Source organism: Oncorhynchus keta, chromosome 16, assembly GCF_023373465.1.
Source record: "Oncorhynchus keta strain PuntledgeMale-10-30-2019 chromosome 16, Oket_V2, whole genome shotgun sequence".
In the NCBI taxonomy this organism is placed as follows: Eukaryota; Metazoa; Chordata; class Actinopteri; order Salmoniformes; family Salmonidae; genus Oncorhynchus; species Oncorhynchus keta.
In genome coordinates, this window is record NC_068436.1 from 462172 (window position 1) to 472224 (window position 10053).

Sequence of the window (10053 nt, forward strand, 5' to 3'; positions counted from 1 at the left end):
CTGTACGAGCTGTTTTGGGGAAACGTGTCATTCGGTACAAACCATTACACTATGTAGAAAACATTGAAGCGAACTGAACATACCCCAGCTGTCTTGTAATGTTTCCCTTATGGAATGTAATTCCTTGAGCACATTCTTTCAGAACATACTGTAGGAATCAAGATTATTTGCATGTGAAAATGTCATGGGGTTCATTTGCTTCATTGTTAACATTTCTTTGCTGGCCCATTCTTTGATAGTATGCACATTTTACAGTGTGTGGTTTTACTCTAATTGGAGTATTCCAGTGAGCCCTACCTTATATTACAATCTACTTCCCCCTTGTGGTGGACTATATGTACAAAATCCATTTTAGGAGAACATTTCCACTTAAACAGTGCTTTGTCCACAAGTCAATGAATGAATGAAATATGCACACAGTGCCTCGCAAAATTATTCACACCCCTTGGATTTCCTCACATTTTATGTTAAAGTGGGATTAAAATGGATTTAACTGCAAACAAAAATGTCAACAATCTACACAAAATACACAGTCAAAAAAACAAATAAAGCTTTTAAGATTGATAGAAATGAAATAACTAAAATAAAGTTGTCTAATGAGTAACATGAGTAATGAGTAACATCACATGTTAGAAACACCTTTGGCAACAATTACAGCTGTGATTCTTCTTGGGTAAGTCTCTAAGAGCTTTACACAACTGGATTGTGCAATATTTGTCCATTATTCTTTTCATAATTCTTTAAGATCTGTCAAGATGTTGGGGATCATGACTAGACAGCAAATGTCATGTCTTGCCATATATTTTCAAGCAGACTTAAGTCCGGGAACATTAACTGTTTTCATGTTAAGCAACTCCAGTTGGTCTTGTTGAAGGTTATTGTCCTGATGAAAGGTGAACTCCTCTCCCAGTGTCAAGCGGTTTTCATCTAGGATTTTGCCTGTGCTGAGCAGCATCCTGTTTATTTTTTTTCCTGAAAACCTCCCAAGCATTTGCAGATGTCAAGCATACACATACCATGATGCAGCCACCACTATGTTTGAATATAAGGAAGCAGTTACTCAGTGATGTGTTGTGTTTGATTTGCCCTAAACATGGGGGTGGCAGGTAGCCTAGCGGTTGGAGTGTTGGGCCAGTAACCGAAAGGTTGCTAGATCAAATCCCTGAGCTGACAAGGTGAAGATCAGTCGTTCTGCCCCTGAACAAGGCAGTTAACCCACTGTTTGTAGGTTGTCAATTGTAAATAAAAATGTGTTCTTAACTGACTTTCCTTGTTTAAATTCTAAAAAACTTAAGGCTTTGCATTTTAGGCCAAAAAGTGTATTCCTTAACACTGTAAAGGAACTTTTGGCCTGAATGAAAAGCCTTCTGTTTTTTATAATTTAATTTAACAAGGAAAGTCAGTTAAGAACACATTTTTATTTATAAGGTAGCAAGTCCGGGGAACATGTCAGGGTTCCATAGCCACAGGCAGAACAGTTGAAACTGGAGCAGCAGCACGGCCAGGTGGACTGGGGACCACAAGGAGTCATCAGGCCAGGTAGTCCTGAGGCATGGTCCTAGGGCGAGAAAGAGAACAAGAGAGAGAGATAGAAGGAGCTTACTTAAATTCACACAGAACACTGGATAAGACAGGATAAATACTCCAGATATAACAGACTGATCCTAGCCTCCCGACACATAAACTATTGCAGCATAAATACTGGAGGCTGAGACAGGAGGGGTCGGGAGACACTGTGGCCCCGTCCGACGATGCCCCTGGACAGGGCCAACCAGAATACAATATTTGTGTTCTGTATATTTTCAATTTAAGCCATTATTTTGGAGTCACTACAATGTTGTTGATCCATCCTTCATTTTCTCCCATCACAGCCATTGAACTCTGTAACTTTAAAAAAAATCAGCAATGGCCTCATGGTAACATTCCTGAACAGTTCATTCCTGTCCTGGAGCTGTATTCAGAAGGAAGACTATCTTTGATGTATCTAGGTAGTTTAATACATCATCCACAGCATAATTATTGTGGCCGCTTCGCGTGATGTATTGTTGTCTCTACCTTGCCTTTGTGCTGTTGTCTGTGCCCAATAATGTTTGTACCATGTTTTGTGCTGCTACCATGTTGTAATGCTTCCATGTTGTGTTGCTAACATTGTTGTCGTCATGTGGTGTGGATAGCAATGCTGTGTTGTCATGTGTTGCTGCCATGCTATGTTGTTGTCTTAGGTCCCTCTTTATGTAGTGTTGTTGTGTCTTTCTTATCGTGATGTGTGTTTTGTCCTATATTTGTATCTTTAATCGCCCGTACCTGTGGGATACCTTTTGCCTTTTGGTAGGCCATCGTTGTAAATACGAATTTGTTCTTAACTGACTTGCCTAGTTAAATAAAGTTTAAATAAAAAAATGTAATAAAAAATAAATTAACTTGACTTAAAGAGATATTCAATGTCTGATTTATTATGGTTATCCATGTACTAATCGCTGCCCTTCTTTATGAAGCTTATGAGGAAAAGCTCCCCTGGTCTTTGTAATTGAATCTGTGCTTGAAATTCAATACTTGACTGAGGGACCTTATACATGTTGTATGTATGGGGGACAGAGGAATGGGTGTCAAACCCTATTATTTCTTACAGAATGAGTCCATGTAACTTATTATGTGATTTGTTAAGACTCCTTCTCTTTTCTTGCCCTCCTGGTTTTGACCCTTGCCTGTCCTGACTCCTCAACCGCCTCGGAGTCAGCTTCGTGGGCTGATGGAGGAGTCCAAACGTTGGCTGAGTGCCATGAACATGCTGCTGGAGCAATTCTGCGGTTCATCTGGGGGCAGCCTGCCACAGTGGTAACCCCACTGCCCCTCAGCAACTCAGAGGTTAGTAGCACTGCCCCACCAGCCACTCCACTTTCCCAGGAGCCCCGGTTACCTCCTCCGGAACGCTTCAATGGAGAGCCGAACACCTCTTAGCATTTTTAGCTCAGTGTGCCCTCATTATTGAGTTTCAGCCCTCCTCCATCCCCTCGGATTACTCCAAAATAGCCTATCTCATCACCCTGATGTCTGGAAGGGCTCTCACCTGGGTTACCACTGTATGGGAAGAACAGCCGTCCATATGCGTTAGCCTGGAGGGGTTCATGGGAGAGGTGAGGATGCCTAGTTCTCCGGGAGGAAAGCTGCCCGGAAGCTAATCCAGTTCCGGCTATGTGGTGGATTTCCGTACGTTGGCAGCGGAGAGTGCATGGAACCCGGAAGCACTGTTCAACATGTTCCTGCACCGCAGGAATGTAAAGGATGAGCTTGCGGCTCGGGAGTTACTCACGGATTTTGACTTCCTCATCGCTTTGAACATCTGCATAAATGGGCGATTGCGGGAACAACGGATGGAGAGGAAATTCAATTTCACTTGCACGTCCAGGGATTCCACCTCGCCTCCGAGTCATCCTGGAAGTCCACAATGGTCCAGTGGCCGAGAGCACCCAAGATTCCCCCGACCTTCCTCAAGAGTCACCGAGGAGGGCAGAGGCACTGTTTTCCGAGCCCATGCAACTAGGCAGGGCTGGGCTGTCGCCGGCGGAACGGCAACACCGGATCTATGTGACAGTATAATTTTTAAACCGTCCCCTCGCCCATACCCGGGCACGAACCAGGGACCTTCTGCACACATCAACAACAGTCACCCACGAAGCATCGTTACCCATCGCTCCACAAAAGCCGCGGCCCTTGCAGAGCAAGGGGAACTACTACTTCAAGGTCTCAGAGCAAGTGACGTAATCGATTGAAACGCTATTTAGCGCACACCGCTAACTAAGCTAGCCGTTTCACATCCGTTACATCTAGGCAGGCGCAGCTTGCGTAGATTTCACATGTTTTTTTATAAACCGAAATTCATAGAACAAAACAATAAAGCACAAACGAAACATGACGCTACTGGTGTGCAAACAGGCAACTAACTGTAGACAAGATTCCACAAACACAATGGGGAAAATGGCTATATAAACATGATCCCCAATCAGAGACAACAATAAACAGCTGCCTCTGATTGGGAACCATATCAGGCCAACATAGAAATACAATTCACCTAGATGACACACCCTAGTCACTATCACGCCCCAACAAACATAGAGAATCTTTCATCCACTGGCTTCCAGTTGAAGCTCAATGTAAACATCCGCTACAAGACCATGGTGCTTGCCCAGAGGGAGCTGTGAGCTGGGGAACGTGTCACCTCAAACCATTCCAGGCTCTGATCAGAAAACATTACACCCAAACAAGGGCACTGTCTTGTTCATCCACCTCTGGCCTGCACGCCTCCCTACCACTGAGGAAGTACAGTTATTTGCTCAGCCCAGTCAAAACTGTTCGCTGCTTGGCTTCAATGGTGGAACATTTCACTGGCCCTCATAGTATGCACATTTTACAGTGTGGTTTTAGTCAATCACCACCTTCCGGAGACACCTGAAACCCCACCTCTTTAAGGAATACCTAGGATAGGATAAAGTAATCCTTTCACCCCCCATTTCCCCCTTAAAAGATTTAGATGCACTATTGTAAAGTGGCTGTTCCACTGGATGTCATAAAAGGTGAATGATTTAACTGCAATTTGTAATCTACTCAAAATAAGACAGTCAAAAAAACAAATGACTTTTTAAATGTAAATGTAAATGTAGAATAAACAGCTTTCCATGGTCAGGGCGTGACAGTATGTGACCAATAAAATTTGAATTGATTTTAATTCAATGTAAACTGTACTTACAGAACAATCAGTTGAAAAACGTTGTGATTATGGTCCAGAGGGTAATTACTGAGCGAGCTGTTTTGGGGGAAACGTGTCATTCGGTACAAACCATTACACTATGTAGAAAACATTGAAGCGAACTGAACATACCCCAGCTGTCTTGTAATGTTTCCCTTATGGAATGTAATTCCTTGAGCACATTCTTTGAGAACATACTGTAGGAATCAAGATTATTTGCATGTGAAAATGTCATGGGGTGCATTTGCTTCATTGTTAACATTTCTTTGCTGGCCCATTCTTTGATCACAGTATGCACATTTTACAGTGTGTGGTTTTACTCTGGTTTTGGAGTATTCCAGTGAGCCCTACCTTATATTACAATCTACTTCCCCCTTGTGCTGGACTATATGTACAAAATCCATTTTAGGAGAACATTTCCACTTAAACAGTGCTTTGTCCACAAGTCAATGAATGAATGAAATATGCACACAGTGCCTTGCAAAATTATTCATACCCCTTGGATTTCCTCACATTTTATGTTAAAGTGGGATTAAAATGGATTTAACTGCAAACAAAAATGTCAACAATCTACACAAAATACACAGTCAAAAAAACAAATAAAGCTTTTAAGATTGATAGAAATGAAATAACTAAAATAAAGTTGTCTAATGAGTAACATGAGTAATGAGTAACATCACATGTTAGAAACACCTTTGGCAACAATTACAGCTGTGATTTTTTCTTGGGTAAGTCTCTAAGAGCTTTACACAACTGGATTGTGAAATATTTGTCCATTATTCTTTTCATAATTCAGCACTGGGAGCTGCCTGCATTGATCCCGGGACTTCTGGTGATTTCATGTCCTCGTGCCCGGTAAAAGACCAGGCTCACCAGTAGGAGAGAGTACTCTGGTGGGACATATGGGGATCTTTTCTGCTTCCCTCACTCGCACCCCTTTTCATGTCATTCTGCTGTGGGGTAACAAGGCCAAATTTCTCCGGGTCCTCATTGAGGATGAGATTTTGGATGCCACACTGGCTTCCGAGCTGAACATCCCCACTCAGCCCTTCTCCATTCCCGTGGATGTTAAGAGCTTTGGGCGGGCACTCTATCACATGTCAGGTCACCCATAACACCACTCCCATCAACTTACGTGTGTCAGGGAATCACAGTGAGACCATTCAGTTCCTGCTCCTCAAGTTCCCCCAGATTCCTGTGGTTTTGGGATTCTCCTGTCTCCAGCGACACAACCCACTTATCAACTGGTCTACGGGTGCCATCATGGGCTGGAGTCTGTTCTGCCACACCCACTGTCTGCAAAAATCGGCGCAACCTGGAGACCGGGACAGCAAGTCACGGGCCACTTCCCTTCCGGAATACCGCACCTATGACTGCGGGATTGACCTTCTCCCTAGCACCACACCGCAACAAGAGTGTCTGTACTCCCGCTGACGGGACCTGAAACCAAGGCTATGGAGGACTACATTGGGGACTCCCTTGCTACTGGATTTATCCGTCCCTCCTCTCCCGCTGGCTCAGTGTTCTTCTTCGTGGAGAAGAAGGACAAGACCCTGCACCCGTGCATTGACCCCACAACATCACAGTAAGGAACCGTTATCCACTGGACACGTTTCCTTGGGGGCCATGGTGTTCTCCAAGCTGTATCACTGTAACGCCTACCACCTGGTGCGGATATGAGAGGGGATGAGTGGAAGACCGCCTTCAATACGGCCAGCGGATCACTATGAATATCTGGTCATGCCCTTTGGCCGCGACATGCTGAACCGGTTCGTCTTCGTCTACATTGATGACATCCTCGTCTTCTCCCGCTCTCCCCAAGAACACGTGCTCCATGTCTGAGCACAGGTTTCCCAGCGCCTTCTGGAGAACCAGTTATTTGTTAAGGCGGAAAAGTGTGAGTTCCATCGGTCCACCATTCCCTTTCTGGGCTACATTATCTCTGCTGGGAGCATCAAGATGGAGTTGGCTCAGGTCTAAACTCCGACTCCGCCAATCTCCCCGTGTGTCCCCCCCCCAAAAAAAATGTTTTTTGGAGCTGCCTCTCAGGCTTCCGTGACCGGGTCTTGTCCCCTGCATCAGCTGTCAGAGCAGCTTACCAATCACTGTACACAGCCAATCTGTAAATAGCCCATCCAACTACCTCATCCCCATACTGTTATTTATCTTCTTCCTCTTTTGCACCCCAGTATCTCTACTTGCACATGATCATCTGCACATCTATCACTCCAGTGTTAATGCTAAATTGACATCCATCCAGTACCGTTGCCCCACCTCTGGTTTTCTGACCCCGGCCTGCCTTGACCTGTCTATTGCCTGCCCCTGTTTGGAACATTAAACTATTGTTTATTCGACATGGTCTGCATCTGGGTCTTCCCTTCATATCTGACAGTTATCACATCTTTATTAATCTTTAAAAAATGTTTGAATTGTTTTTCTCCCACTTTGACAGAGTATTTTGAGTAGATTGTTGACAAAAAAATGTCAATTAAATCTATTTTAATTCCACTTTGTGACACAATACAATGTGAAGAAATCCAAGGGGTATGAATACTTTTGCAAGGCACTATAAAAACAATTTATAACAGAAGAACTGCACTGACATTGCTAATCTGTATAATTTCTTTGCCGATTAAAAAAATTCTGCATCTGGACGACAGCCTTACTTGACTTAGTTTGTTGTTTATGGTATGTTTTGCTGAAGTAGGTATGCAGCATTGTCAGAGCCAGAACTGCTCATAGAGCAGCTTGATGCACAAGTACACCTCCTGAACCGGACGCTATAGTTTATTTCATGGCCTTATCATCGATCCATATCCTTAATGCTGAGAGCCAAGCAGAGCGGCATCAGTCTTTGCTGACTCAAATGGGGATCAAACCCCCAACCTTCCAATATCAGGGCTGACACTAACCACAAGGCAACGTAGTTTGTCTGAGTTGTTCTGCTGGAAGAGTTGATATTCTAGAGGTAATGAGAGAGAATCCCCGGGCTGACCTATTATCTCACTGAGATAATACATCCTTTTCCTACAGTGTCCTTTCTTATTTGTAATGGGCATGGTAACCATATTCTACAAAGAGGATTTTGTACAGTCTATTCAAATCAAATCACATTTTATTGGTTGTGTACACAGATTTGCAGATGTTATCGCAGGTGCAGTGAAATGCTTGTGTTTCTAGCTTCAACAGTGCAGTAATACCTAACAATAGATAATAATAACAATATTACACACATAATGCAGAAAAACTAAGAAATATCAGAATGAGCAATGTCAGAGACCGGAATATGTTTTGTATGGAAACATTATTAAAGTGGCCAGTGTTCAATGACTAGAACACAATATTTACATATAAAGTGGGGAAAGTAGTATGTAAACATTGTCAGGGTCATGTGTGTAGCTGGTGTTGAGAGTCAGGCGCAGGACAGCAGATATGAGTAATCACCGAATTTTACTCAAAATATCAAAATACAAAGTAACATCACGAGCACACCATGACAGACTGAAAATACAATAAACAATCACTCACAAATACAACATGGGGAACAGAGGGTTAAATAATAAACAAGTAATTAGTTGAGTGAAGCCAGGTGTGAAAAAGACAAAGACAGAACAAATGGAAAATGGATCGGCGGTGGCTAGAAAGCTGGTGACGTCAACTGCCAAACGCCTCCCGAACAAGGAGAGGGACCGACTTTGGCAGAAGTCGTGACAAACATTTTTTAAAGTGACCAGTGTTCAATGACTCTATGTACATAGGGCAGCAGTCTCTAAGGTGCAGAGTAGAGTAGCGGGTGCTAACTGGTTGAGAACAGTGACTAAGGTTGGTGGTGAATGTTTAACAGTCTGATAGCCTGGAGGTGGAATTTGTTTCTCAATTTCTTGGTCCCGGGCTTTGATGCACCTGTACTGTCTCCACATTCTAGATGGTAGTGGGGTGAACAGGCCGTGGCTCAGGTGGCTGAGGTCCTTGATGATCTTATTGGCCTTCCTGTGACACCGGGTGCAGTAGATGTCCTGGAGGGCAGGCAATGTGCCCTCAGTGATGCGTTGGGCTGACCGTACAACCCTCTGGAGATCCCTGCGATTGCTGATGTTACAGTTGCAGTACCAGGATGCACGACAGGATGCTCTCAATGGTGCATCTGTAGAAGTTTGTGAGGGTCTTAGGTTCCAAGCCAAATTTCTTCAGCCTCCTGAGGTTGAAGAGGGGCAGGTTGTGAGTGATGTGCACACCGAGGAACTTGAAGCTTTTGACTCTCTCCACTGTGGCCCTGTCGATGTGGATGGGGGCGTGCTTTCTCTACTGTCTCCTGTAGTCCACAATTAGCTCCTTTGTTTTGTTGACGTTGAAGGAGAGGTTATCTTTTCGTCACCTCTCTCACCTCCTCCCTGTAGGCTGTCTCACTGTTATTGTTATTCAGGCCTAGCACTGATGTGTCGTCAGCAAACTTGATGATTGAATTGGAAACGTGCGTGGCCACGAAGTCATGGGTGAACAGGGAGCACACACTTCTGTGGGGCCCCCGTATCGAAGATCAGCGTGGTGGATATGTTTTTTCCTACCCTTCACCACTTGGGGCAAGCCCGTCAGGAAGTCCAGGACCAGTTGCACAGGGAGGGGTTCAGAACCAGGGACCTGAGCTTCGTGAAAAGCTTGGAGGATACTATGGTTTTGAAGACTGAGCTGTAGTCGATGAACCCACTGTTCCCAGGCCGTCATTGAAAATAACAATTTGTTCTTTAACTTGCCTAGTTAAATAAAGGTAAAATGACAATAAATGTAAAAAACAGCTTGGAAAATTCAAGAACATTATGTCATATGAAGCTTCTGATAGTTAAAGGCACATGACAGCCCACTTGGAGTTTGCCAACAGGGATCCTAAAGACTCTCAGACCATGAGAAACAATATTCACTGGTTTGATGAAACCAAGATCGAACTATTTGGCCTGAATGCCAAGCGTCACGTCTGGAGGAAACCTTGCACCATCCCTTCGACGAAGAATGGTGGTGGCAGCATCATGCAGTGGGGATGTGCGTCAGTGGCAGGGACTAGGAGAATCATCAGGATTGAGGGAAAGATGAATGGAGCAAAGCACAGAGTTCCTTGATGAAAATCTGCTCCAGAGCTCTCAGGACCTAAGACTGGGGTGAATGTTCATCTCCCAACAGGACAACGATCCTAAGCACACAGCCAAGACAATGCAAGAATGGCTTTGGGGCAAGTCTCTGAATGTTCTTGAGTGGACCAGCCAGAGCCCAGACTTGAACGCAATCGAAAATCTCTGGAGAGACCTGAAAATAGCTGT